The 11,728-nt window shown below is 44.9% G+C and overlaps 1 protein-coding gene across 2 annotated transcripts in view; it reads right to left on the bottom strand.

Annotated features, from left to right (window-relative positions):
• LOC115118182 (jun dimerization protein 2-like) overlaps nt 1-873 on the bottom strand; it is a 44,789-nt gene extending 43,916 nt beyond the window's left edge. The window contains exon 1 of one of the 2 annotated variants that reach the window (XM_029646750.2): nt 710-873. The gene's annotated coding sequence lies outside the window, so the exon portion shown is untranslated. The remainder of the gene's footprint in view (nt 1-709) is intronic. The other variant, XM_029646748.2, reaches the window with a different exon arrangement.
• Between the last annotated feature and the right edge of the window lie 10,855 nt (nt 874-11,728).

Below are 11,728 nucleotides of genomic sequence, written 5' to 3'. Positions count from 1 at the left end.
AACTTCAAGTCAAACATGGTGATCAGACTGTCTGTGTGAAACATGTACACTTGAGTGTGCTTCTACTCTGCTACAGTAGCCTAACAAAGCAAAGTGAAACAAGTGCGAATGCAATAAAATAATCAAGAAAACTAAAGCAAAAAGTTTCTCCCCAATCTACAAAAGAATGTATTTGGGTCTATTCTAGACGTTGTGGTCTAAATAGGCTACTGCCGATAGCCCACAGTAATGTTTCGTCTATAACAGACTTACGTAACGTTGAACTTGGCAGCGTGGACAATATTCAGACTTCAATCGCATCGTTAATGTAACAGTGAAAAATGTATTTTCGCACATTTCTACCATCTATTCTACAGTAGTATTCAAAACTAAACGGATATTCAATCGACACTTTATATCCGTTTGATGGAGATTTAAAACGCAGTTGTAACAATGTAACGTTACCTAACAACAAAGAGATATTGTGCACATGAAATAAATAAAAAATCCACGACTAAAAAATTACAATAGTAGAAGTGCTGTAAATCTCGAGATTGCAAGCTAAAACTCGTAAAATATCCTCGTTGTAAAATAATGCAATTATGAAAACGATAAAACATTTAAAAAATAAACTTTTCAGAATGAAAAAAAAAATGTGTAACAAAAATTAACTGTTAATCGAGTTAGTCGAAGTTTCATAAACCAAGCCAGAAGTAATTGGTTAATTTACCTTTATTAGGTCCAATATCCGAGGTGAAATAATGTGTGTCTGTAATTTGTGAATCGGACGTAGCTACGTTATGAGACTAAAAATCGTTGCGTCAGTCCGTTTAAATACTGATCCGAATCTTGGAGGGTACAGGAATGCGGAACTTGCTGTCCCAGACGTAAACGCCGATAGAAATAGACCGCAGGGCTAAATGGAAGAAGAAGAAGAAGAAGAAGAAGAAGAAGAAGAAGAAGGAAAAAAAAAAAAAGCATTGTTCGCTCCACCCCTAGCAACCAAAAAAACACACAACATTCTGATTGTGACTTTCAGCTTCCTCTGTTGGAGGAGTCGTCACTACTTACCAAACGCATCATCCCGCCTATTTCTACAATAGCTCTTCTTATTCAAATGTGATTTTAAAACATACATGTAACCTTAACCTTAACTACACTGCTAACATTATGCCTCACACAAACATTAAATGAAGACCAAAAAACACATTTTTGTTTTTGTGTTCATTTTTGTAAACGCCAAATTGTGTCTATAAACACAAATCTATTACTTATTTATACATTTGACATACATATGTACTAGCAAAGAAAGTGATTTTGGAAAGATGATGGACTATAATTAGTGCTTTGTTGTAGTTGTTGTTGACACAGTTTCCAAGTCTGTGTTGTGTGCATGCACTCCAGCGACCCGCAACCGGAGAGCCAGAGATCAGTTTCATATAGATTTCCCTTCAGCAAGTCGCACTATGGTCACACGTGCTCTTATTTGGTGTCCTTGGGTCCTATTTAAAGGGTTCAGGAATTCTATTGATGCCCTCTTACGATTCCAGGGGATAGATTTCAACTGTTACTAATAAGATATTTAGGCATTAGATGTTTTGCAACAGATGTTTTGACCCCACTAACCTTTGCTTTATTACTACAAGAGGCTACTTTAACTCAACCTTAGCTCACGTACACTTCATGATATATACATGTCACAGACTAGACCTGATATAGTGTATTCTATTCTAATCTATGACCCTAAAGGGCTGGGCATCTGCAAGGGAAATGTGCAAGGCAATTTAATAAGCAAATAAATCAAGAAATTACTTTGTTGGTTGTGACATCACTGGTTGTTTATTTGAAGAGCCACTCAGGAATATTCCTTGCAGTATTAGCGCCCTCTAGTGGGACAATATATTTCTTGATTGTGACATGAGACTGGTCATTAGGCTAATAACCCTATATATACCAACCCTGATCAATGATAATCCTTTAAGTGGATGCAAAACAACTACAATGCCAATGCAATGTAACGTATACCATATCAACAGACGAACTAAAAATATAAAATATGTTTGTTTGGCATCGATAACTGAAGTACTTATCCTTAATCACCTCTATCAAGAGCAGCTGTACTTCTACACAAAACAGGAATCTGTCTGGGTCTTGATTCAGATATTAGATATTTGTAAGGCACTTGAAGTCAACGACAGTCCTGCGTGATCATGATGTCCTCAGCCGTGGGCCACTTGGAACAAGCGTACTTCAATCTGGACTTCCACCACAAATGTCCCTTCCTCTGTTTATTTTTTATAGATTCTAATTTGGTTTCACCATCCGTGATTTAATGTCCAGTTCCTGAGACAGAGGGAAAGAGAGAGAGGGAAAGAGGGAGAAAGAGAGAGAGAGAAGGAAAGAGGGAGAGGGAGAGGGAAAGAAAGAGAGAGAGAGAAAGAGAGAGCGAGAGAGAGGGGGAAAGAGGGAGAGGGAGGGAGAAAGAGAGAAAGAGGGAGAGAGAAAGAGAAAGAGAGAGAGAGATAGAGAGAGGGAAAGAGAAAGAGATAGAGAGAAAGAGAGAGCGAGAGAGAGAGGGAGAAAGAGGGAGAGAGAAAGAGAGGGAGAGAGAGAGAGAGAGAAGAGAGAGCGAGAGAGAGACGGTGGTCAATACATTTAATTAAATGTATCAACCCGAAGATTCCCAAATACAACAGTAGTAGTGTTGTACCTGTATCCATGGTTACCCAATACAACAGTAGTAGGGTTGTACCTGTATCCCTGATTCCCCAATACAACAGTAGTAGTGTTGTACCTGTATCCATGGTTACCCAATACAACAGTAGTAGGGTTGTACCTGTATCCCTGATTCCCCAATACAACAGTAGTAGTGTTGTACCTGTATCCCTGATTCCCCAATACAACAGTAGTAGGGTTGTACCTGTATCCCTGATTCCCCAATACAACAGTAGTAGTGTTGTACCTGTATCCTGATTCCCAATACAACAGTAGTAGGGTTGTACCTGTATCCCTGATTCCCAATACAACAGTAGTAGGGTTGTACCTGTATCCCTGATTCCCCAATACAACAGTAGTAGGGTTGTACCTGTATCCTGATTCCCCAATACAACAGTAGTAGTGTTGTACCTGTATCCCTGATTCCCCAATACAACAGTAGTAGTGTTGTACCTGTATCCCTGATTCCCCAATACAACAGTAGTAGGGTTGTACCTGTATCCCTGATTCCCCAATACAACAGTAGTAGGGTTGTACCTGTATCCTGATTCCCCAATACAACAGTAGTAGGGTTGTACCTGTATCCCTGATTCCCCAATACAACAGTAGTAGGGCTGTACCTGTATCCCTGATTCCCCAATACAACAGTAGTAGGGTTGTACCTGTATCCCTGATTCCCCAATACAACAGTAGTAGGGTTGTACCTGTATCCCTGATTCCCCAATACAACAGTAGTAGGGTTGTACCTGTATCCCTGATTCCCCAATACAACAGTAGTAGGGTTGTACCTGTATCCCTGATTCCCCAATACAACAGTAGTAGGGCTGTACCTGTATCCCTGATTCCCCAATACAACAGTAGTAGGGCTGTACCTGTATCCATGGTTCCCCAATACAACAGTAGTAGTGTTGTACCTGTATCCCTGATTCCCCAATACAACAGTAGTAGTGTTGTACCTGTATCCCTGATTCCCCAATACAACAGTAGTAGGGTTGTACCTGTATCCCTGATTCCCCAATACAACAGTAGTAGGGTTGTACCTGTATCCCTGATTCCCCAATACAACAGTAGTAGTGTTGTACCTGTATCCCTGATTCCCCAATACAACAGTAGTAGGGTTGTACCTGTATCCATGGTTACCCAATACAACAGTAGTAGGGTTGTACCTGTATCCATGGTTACCCAATACAACAGTAGTAGGGTTGTACCTGTATCCCTGATTCCCCAATACAACAGTAGTAGTGTTGTACCTGTATCCCTGATTCCCCAATACAACAGTAGTAGGGTTGTACCTGTATCCCTGATTCCCCAATACAACAGTAGTAGGGTTGTACCTGTATCCCTGATTCCCCAATACAACAGTAGTAGGGTTGTACCTGTATCCCTGATTCCCCAATACAACAGTAGTAGGGTTGTACCTGTATCCCTGATTCCCCAATACAACAGTAGTAGGGCTGTACCTGTATCCCTGATTCCCCAATACAACAGTAGTAGGGTTGTACCTGTATCCCTGATTCCCCAATACAACAGTAGTAGGGTTGTACCTGTATCCCTGATTCCCCAATACAACAGTAGTAGGGTTGTACCTGTATCCCTGATTCCCCAATACAACAGTAGTAGGGTTGTACCTGTATCCCTGATTCCCCAATACAACAGTAGTAGGGCTGTACCTGTATCCCTGATTCCCCAATACAACAGTAGTAGGGCTGTACCTGTATCCATGGTTCCCCAATACAACAGTAGTAGTGTTGTACCTGTATCCCTGATTCCCCAATACAACAGTAGTAGGGTTGTACCTGTATCCCTGATTCCCCAATACAACAGTAGTAGGGTTGTACCTGTATCCCTGATTCCCCAATACAACAGTAGTAGTGTTGTACCTGTATCCCTGATTCCCCAATACAACAGTAGTAGGGTTGTACCTGTATCCCTGATTCCCCAATACAACAGTAGTAGGGTTGTACCTGTATCCCTGATTCCCCAATACAACAGTAGTAGGGTTGTACCTGTATCCATGGTTACCCAATACAACAGTAGTAGGGTTGTACCTGTATCCCTGATTCCCCAATACAACAGTAGTAGGGTTGTACCTGTATCCCTGATTCCCCAATACAACAGTAGTAGGGATGTACCTGTATCCCCCAATGATTCCCCAATACAACAGTAGTAGGGTTGTACCTGTATCCCTGATTCCCAATACAACAGTAGTAGGGTTGTGTACCTGTATCCCCCTGATTCCCAATACAACAGTAGAGGGCTTCCTGTATCCCTGATTCAATACAACAGTAGTAGGGTTGTACCTGTATCCCTGATTCCCCAATACAACAGTAGTAGGGTTGTACCTGTATCCCTGATTCCCCAATACAACAGTAGTAGGGTTGTACCTGTATCCCTGATTCCCCAATACAACAGTAGTAGGGTTGTACCTGTATCCCTGATTCCCCAATACAACAGTAGTAGGGTTGTACCTGTATCCCTGATTCCCCAATACAACAGTAGTAGGGTTGTACCTGTATCCCTGATTCCCCAATACAACAGTAGTAGGGTTGTACCTGTATCCCTGATTCCCCAATACAACAGTAGTAGGGCTGTACCTGTATCCCTGATTCCCCAATACAACAGTAGTAGGGTTGTACCTGTATCCCTGATTCCCCAATACAACAGTAGTAGTGTTGTACCTGTATCCCTGATTCCCCAAAACAACAGTAGTAGGGTTGTACCTGTATCCCTGATTCCCCAAAACAACAGTAGTAGGGTTGTACCTGTATCCATGATTCCCCAATACAACAGCATTAGTGTTGTACCTGTATCCCTGATTCCCCAATACAACAGCATTAGTGTTGTACCTGTGTCCCTGATTCCCAAATACAACAGTAGTAGGGTTGTACCTGTATCCATGGTTCCCCAATACAACAGTAGTAGGGTTGTACCTGTATCCCTGATTCCCCAATACAACAGCATTAGTGTTGCACCTGTATCCCTGATTCCCCAATACAACAGTAGTAGGGTTGTACCTGTATCCATGATTATATGTACAATTATTATTACTACTGAAATGAACTGGATTTCATCATCCTCATTGCATTGTACTGGATTTACTGAAACGCTGTACCACTTATACTGCTTTGGCAATATCTACAAGTTGTATTTCATGCGAATAAAGGAATCTGAATTTGAATTTGAGAGAAAGAGAGAGAGAGTGGCAATGCCCAGGTCTACACACTCCGTATCTGACTGGCTCTAGTCTATTCCCTGTCTGACTGGCTCTAGTCTATTCCCTATCTGACTGGCTCCCTATCTGACTGGCTCTAGTCAAATCAAATCAAATGTATTTATATAGCCCTTCGTACATCAGCTGATATCTCAAAGTGCTGTACAGAAACCCAGCCTAAAACCCCAAACAGCAAGCAATGCAGGTGTAGAAGCACGGTGGCTAGGAAAAACTCCCTAGAAAGGCCAAAACCTAGGAAGAAACCTAGAGAGGAACCAGGCTATGTGGGGTGGCCAGTCCTCTTCTGGCTGTGCCGGGTGGAGATTATAACAGAACATGGCCAAGATGTTAAAATGTTCATAAATGACCAGCATGGTCGAATAATAATAAGGCAGAACAGTTGAAACTGGAGCAGCAGCACAGTCAGGTGGACTGGGGACAGCAAGAAGTCATCATGTCAGGTAGTCCTGGGGCACGGTCCTAGGGCTCAGGTCCTCCGAGAGAGAGAAAGAAAGAGAGAACTAGAGAGAGCATATGTGGGGTGGCCAGTCCTCTTCTGGCTGTGCCGGGTGGAGATTATAACAGAACATGGCAAAGATGTTCAAATGTTCATAAATGACCAGCATGGTCGTATAATAGTAAGGCAGAACAGTTGAAACTGGAGCTGGAACTGGAACTCTAGTCTATTCCCTATCTGACTGGCTCTAGTCTATTCCCTATCTGACTGGCTCTAGTTTATTCCCTATCTGACTGGCTCTAGTCTACTCCCTGCCTGACTGGCTCTAGTCTATTCCCTGTCTGACTGGCTCTAGTCTACTCCCTGTCTGACTGGCTCTAGTCTATTCCCTATCTGACTGGCTCTAGTCTACTCCCTGTCTGACTGTCTCTAGTCTATTCCCTGTCTGACTGGCTCTAGTCTACTCCCTGTCTGACTGTCTCTAGTCTATTCCCTGTCTGACTGGCTCTAGTCTATTCCCTATCTGACTGGCTCTAGTCTACTCCCTATATGACTGGCTCTAGTCTATTCCCTGTCTGACTGGCTCTAGTCTACTCCCTATCTGACGGGCTCTAGTCTACTCCCTGTCTGACTGGCTCTAGTCTACTCCCTGTCTGACTGGCTCTAGTCTACTCCCTATATGACTGGCTCTAGTCTATTCCCTGTCTGACTGGCTCTCGTCTATTCCCTATCTGACTGGCTCTAGTCTATTCCCTATCTGACTGGCTCTAGTCTACTCCCTGTCTGACTGGCTCTAGTCTATTCCCTGTCTGACTGGCTCTAGTCTATTCCCTGTCTGACTGGCTCTAGTCTACTCCCTGTCTGACTGGCTCTAGTCTACTCCCTGTCTGACTGGCTCTAGTCTATTCCCTATCTGACTGGATCTAGTCTACTCCCTGTCTGACTGTCTCTAGTCTATTCCCTGTCTGACTGGCTCTAGTCTACTCCCTGTCTGACTGTCTCTAGTCTATTCCCTGTCTGACCGGCTCTAGTCTACTCCCTGTCTGACTGGCTCTAGTCTATTCCCTGTCTGACTGGCTCTAGTCTATTCCCTATCTGACTGGCTCTAGTCTACTCCCTATATGACTGGCTCTAGTCTATTCCCTGTCTGACTGGCTCTAGTCTACTCCCTATCTGACGGGCTCTAGTCTACTCCCTGTCTGACTGGCTCTAGTCTACTCCCTGTCTGACTGGCTCTAGTCTACTCCCTATATGACTGGCTCTAGTCTATTCCCTGTCTGACTGGCTCTAGTCTATTCCCTATCTGACTGGCTCTAGTCTATTCCCTATCTGGCTAGCTCTAGTCTACTCCCTATCTGACGGGCTCTAGTCTACTCCCTGTCTGACTGGCTCTAGTCTACTCCCTGTCTTACTGGCTCTAGTCTATTCCCTATCTGACTGGCTCCCTATCGGGCTGGCTCTAGTCTATTCCCTATATGACTGGCTCTAGTCTACTCCCTGTCTGACTGGATCTAGTCTATTCCCTGTCTGACTGGCTCTAGTCTATTCCCTATCTGACTAGCTCCCTGTCTGACTGGCTCTAGGCTATTCCCTATATGACTGGCTCTAGTCTATTCCCTATCTGACTGGCTCTAGTCTACTTCCTATCTGGTTGGCTCTAGTCTATTCCCTATCTGACTAGCTCCCTGTCTGACTGGCTCTAGTCTATTCCCTATATGACTGGCTCTAGTCTATTCCCTGTCTGAATGGCTCTAGTCTACTCCTTGTCTGACTGGTTCTAGTCTATTCCCTATCTGACTGGCTCTAGTCTATTCCCTGTCTGACTGGCTCCCTATCTGGTTGGCTCTAGTCTATTCCCTATATGACTGGCTCTAGTCTATTCCCTATATGACTGGCTCTAGTCTACTCCCTGTCTGACTGGCTCTAGTCTATTCCCTGTCTGACTGGCTCTAGTCTATTCCCTGTCTGACTGGCTCTAGTCTATTCCCTATCTGACTGACTCTAGTCTACTCCCTATCTGACGGGCTCTAGTCTATTCCCTATCTGACGGGCTCTAGTCTATTCCCTATCTGGCTGGCTCTAGTATATTCCCTATCTGACTGGCTCTAGTCTATTCCCTATCTGACTGGCTCTAGTCTACTCCCTATCTGACGGGCTCTAGTCTATTCCCTATCTGACTGGCTCTAGTCTACTCCCTATCTGACTGGCTCTAGTCTATTCCCTATCTGACTGGCTCTAGTCTATTCCCTATCTGACTGGCTCTAGTCTATTCCCTATCTGATTGGCTCTAGTCTACTCCCTATCTGACGGGCTCTAGTCTACTCCCTGTCTGACTGGATCTAGTCTATTCCCTATCTGACTGGCTCCCTATCTGGCTGGCTCTAGTCTATTCCCTATCTGATTGGCTCTAGTCTATTCCCTATCTGACGGGCTCTAGTCTACTCCCTGTCTTACTGGCTCTAGTCTATTCCCTATCTGACTGGCTCCCTATCTGGCTGGCTCTAGTCTATTCCCTATATGACTGGCTCTAGTCTACTCCCTGTCTGACTGGATCTAGTCTATTCCCTGTCTGACTGGCTCTAGTCTATTCCCTATCTGACTAGCTCCCTGTCTGACTGGCTCTAGTCTATTCCCTATATGACTGGCTCTAGTCTATTCCCTATCTGACTGGCTCTAGTCTACTTCCTATCTGGTTGGCTCTAGTCTATTCCCTATCTGACTAGCTCCCTGTCTGACTGGCTCTAGTCTATTCCCTATATGACTGGCTCTAGTCTATTCCCTGTCTGAATGGCTCTAGTCTACTCCTTGTCTGACTGGTTCTAGTCTATTCCCTATCTGACTGGCTCTAGTCTATTCCCTGTCTGACTGGCTCCCTATCTGGTTGGCTCTAGTCTATTCCCTATATGACTGGCTCTAGTCTATTCCCTATATGACTGGCTCTAGTCTACTCCCTGTCTGACTGGCTCTAGTCTATTCCCTGTCTGACTGGCTCTAGTCTATTCCCTGTCTGACTGGCTCTAGTCTATTCCCTATCTGACTGACTCTAGTCTACTCCCTATCTGACGGGCTCTAGTCTATTCCCTATCTGACGGGCTCTAGTCTATTCCCTATCTGGCTGGCTCTAGTATATTCCCTATCTGACTGGCTCTAGTCTATTCCCTATCTGACTGGCTCTAGTCTACTCCCTATCTGACGGGCTCTAGTCTACTCCCTATCTGACTGGCTCTAGTCTACTCCCTATCTGACTGGCTCTAGTCTATTCCCTATCTGACTGGCTCTAGTCTATTCCCTATCTGACTGGCTCTAGTCTATTCCCTATCTGATTGGCTCTAGTCTACTCCCTATCTGACGGGCTCTAGTCTACTCCCTGTCTGACTGGATCTAGTCTATTCCCTATCTGACTGGCTCCCTATCTGGCTGGCTCTAGTCTATTCCCTATATGACTGGCTCTAGTCTACTCCCTGTCTGACTGGATCTAGTCTATTCCCTGTCTGACTGGCTCTAGTCTATTCCCTATCTGACTAGCTCCCTGTCTGACTGGCTCTAGTCTATTCCCTATATGACTGGCTCTAGTCTATTCCCTATCTGACTGGCTCTAGTCTACTTCCTATCTGGTTGGCTCTAGTCTATTCCCTATCTGACTAGCTCCCTGTCTGACTGGCTCTAGTCTATTCCCTATATGACTGGCTCTAGTCTATTCCCTGTCTGAATGGCTCTAGTCTATTCCTTATCTGATTGGCTCTAGTCTACTCCCTATCTGACGGGCTCTAGTCTATTCCCTATCTGACTGGCTCTAGTCTACTCCCTATCTGACTGGCTCTAGTCTATTCCCTATCTGACTGGCTCTAGTCTACTCCCTATCTGACGGGCTCTAGTCTATTCCCTATCTGACTGGCTCTAGTCTACTCCCTATCTGATTGGCTCTAGTCTACTCCCTATCTGACGGGCTCTAGTCTATTCCCTATCTGACTGGCTCTAGTCTACTCCCTATCTGACTGGCTCTAGTCTATTCCCTATCTGACTGGCTCTAGTCTACTCCCTATCTGACTGGCTCTAGTCTATTCCCTATCTGACTGGCTCTAGTCTACTCCCTATCTGACGGGCTCTAGTCTATTCCCTATCTGACTGGCTCTAGTCTACTCCCTATCTGACTGGCTCTAGTCTATTCCCTGTCTGACTGGCTCTAGTCTATTCCCTATCTGACTGGCTCTAGTCTATTCCCTATCTGACTGGCTCTAGTCTATTCCCTATCTGACTGGCTCTAGTCTACTCCCTGTCTGACTGGCTCTAGTCTACTCCCTGTCTGACGGGCTCTAGTCTACTCCCTGTCTGACTGGCTCTAGTCTACTCCCTGTCTTACTGGCTCTAGTCTATTCCCTATCTGACTGGCTCCCTATCTGGCTGGCTCTAGACTATTCCCTATATGACTGGCTCTAGTCTACTCCCTGTCTGACTGGCTCTAGTCTATTCCCTGTCTGACTGGCTCTAGTCTATTCCCTATCTGACTAGCTCCCTGTCTGACTGGCTCTAGTCTATTCCCTATATGACTGGCTCTAGTCTATTCCCTATCTGACTGGCTCTAGTCTACTTCCTATCTGGTTGGCTCTAGTCTATTCCCTATCTGACTAGCTCCCTGTCTGACTGGCTCTAGTCTATTCCCTATATGACTGGCTCTAGTCTATTCCCTGTCTGACTGGCTCTAGTCTATTCCCTGTCTGACTGGCTCCCTATCTGGCTGGCTCTAGTCTATTCCCTATATGACTGGTTCTAGTCTTTTCCCTATCTGACTGGCTCTAGTCTATTCCCTGTCTGACTGGCTCCCTATCTGGCTGGCTCTAGTCTATTCCCTATATGACTGGCTCTAGTCTATTCCCTATATGACTGGCTCTAGTCTACTCCCTGTCTGACTGGCTCTAGTCTATTCCCTGTCTGACTGGCTCTAGTCTATTCCCTATCTGACTAGCTCCCTGTCTGACTGGCTCTAGTATATTCCCTATATGACTGGCTCTAGTCTATTCCCTGTCTGACTGGCTCTAGTCTACTCCTTGTCTGACTGGTTCTAGTCTATTCCCTATCTGACTGGCTCTAGTCTATTCCCTATATGACTGGCTCTAGTCTATTCCCTATCTGACTGGCTCTAGTCTACTCCCTATCTGACGGGCTCTAGTCTATTCCCTATCTGACTGGCTCTAGTCTACTCCCTATCTGACGGGCTCTAGTCTATTCCCTATCTGACTGGCTCTAGTCTACTCCCTATCTGACTGGCTCTAGTCTATTCCCTGTCTGACTGGCTCTAGTCTATTCCTATCTATCTGACTGGCTCTAGTCTATTCCCTATCTGACTGGCTCTAGTCTATTCCCTATCT

This window comes from Oncorhynchus nerka, linkage group LG13 (assembly GCF_034236695.1).
Source record: "Oncorhynchus nerka isolate Pitt River linkage group LG13, Oner_Uvic_2.0, whole genome shotgun sequence".
Lineage (NCBI taxonomy): Eukaryota > Metazoa > Chordata > Actinopteri > Salmoniformes > Salmonidae > Oncorhynchus > Oncorhynchus nerka.
The sequence above is the reverse complement of the archived record's forward strand: the minus strand, read 5'-3'. Positions and strand labels throughout refer to the sequence as shown.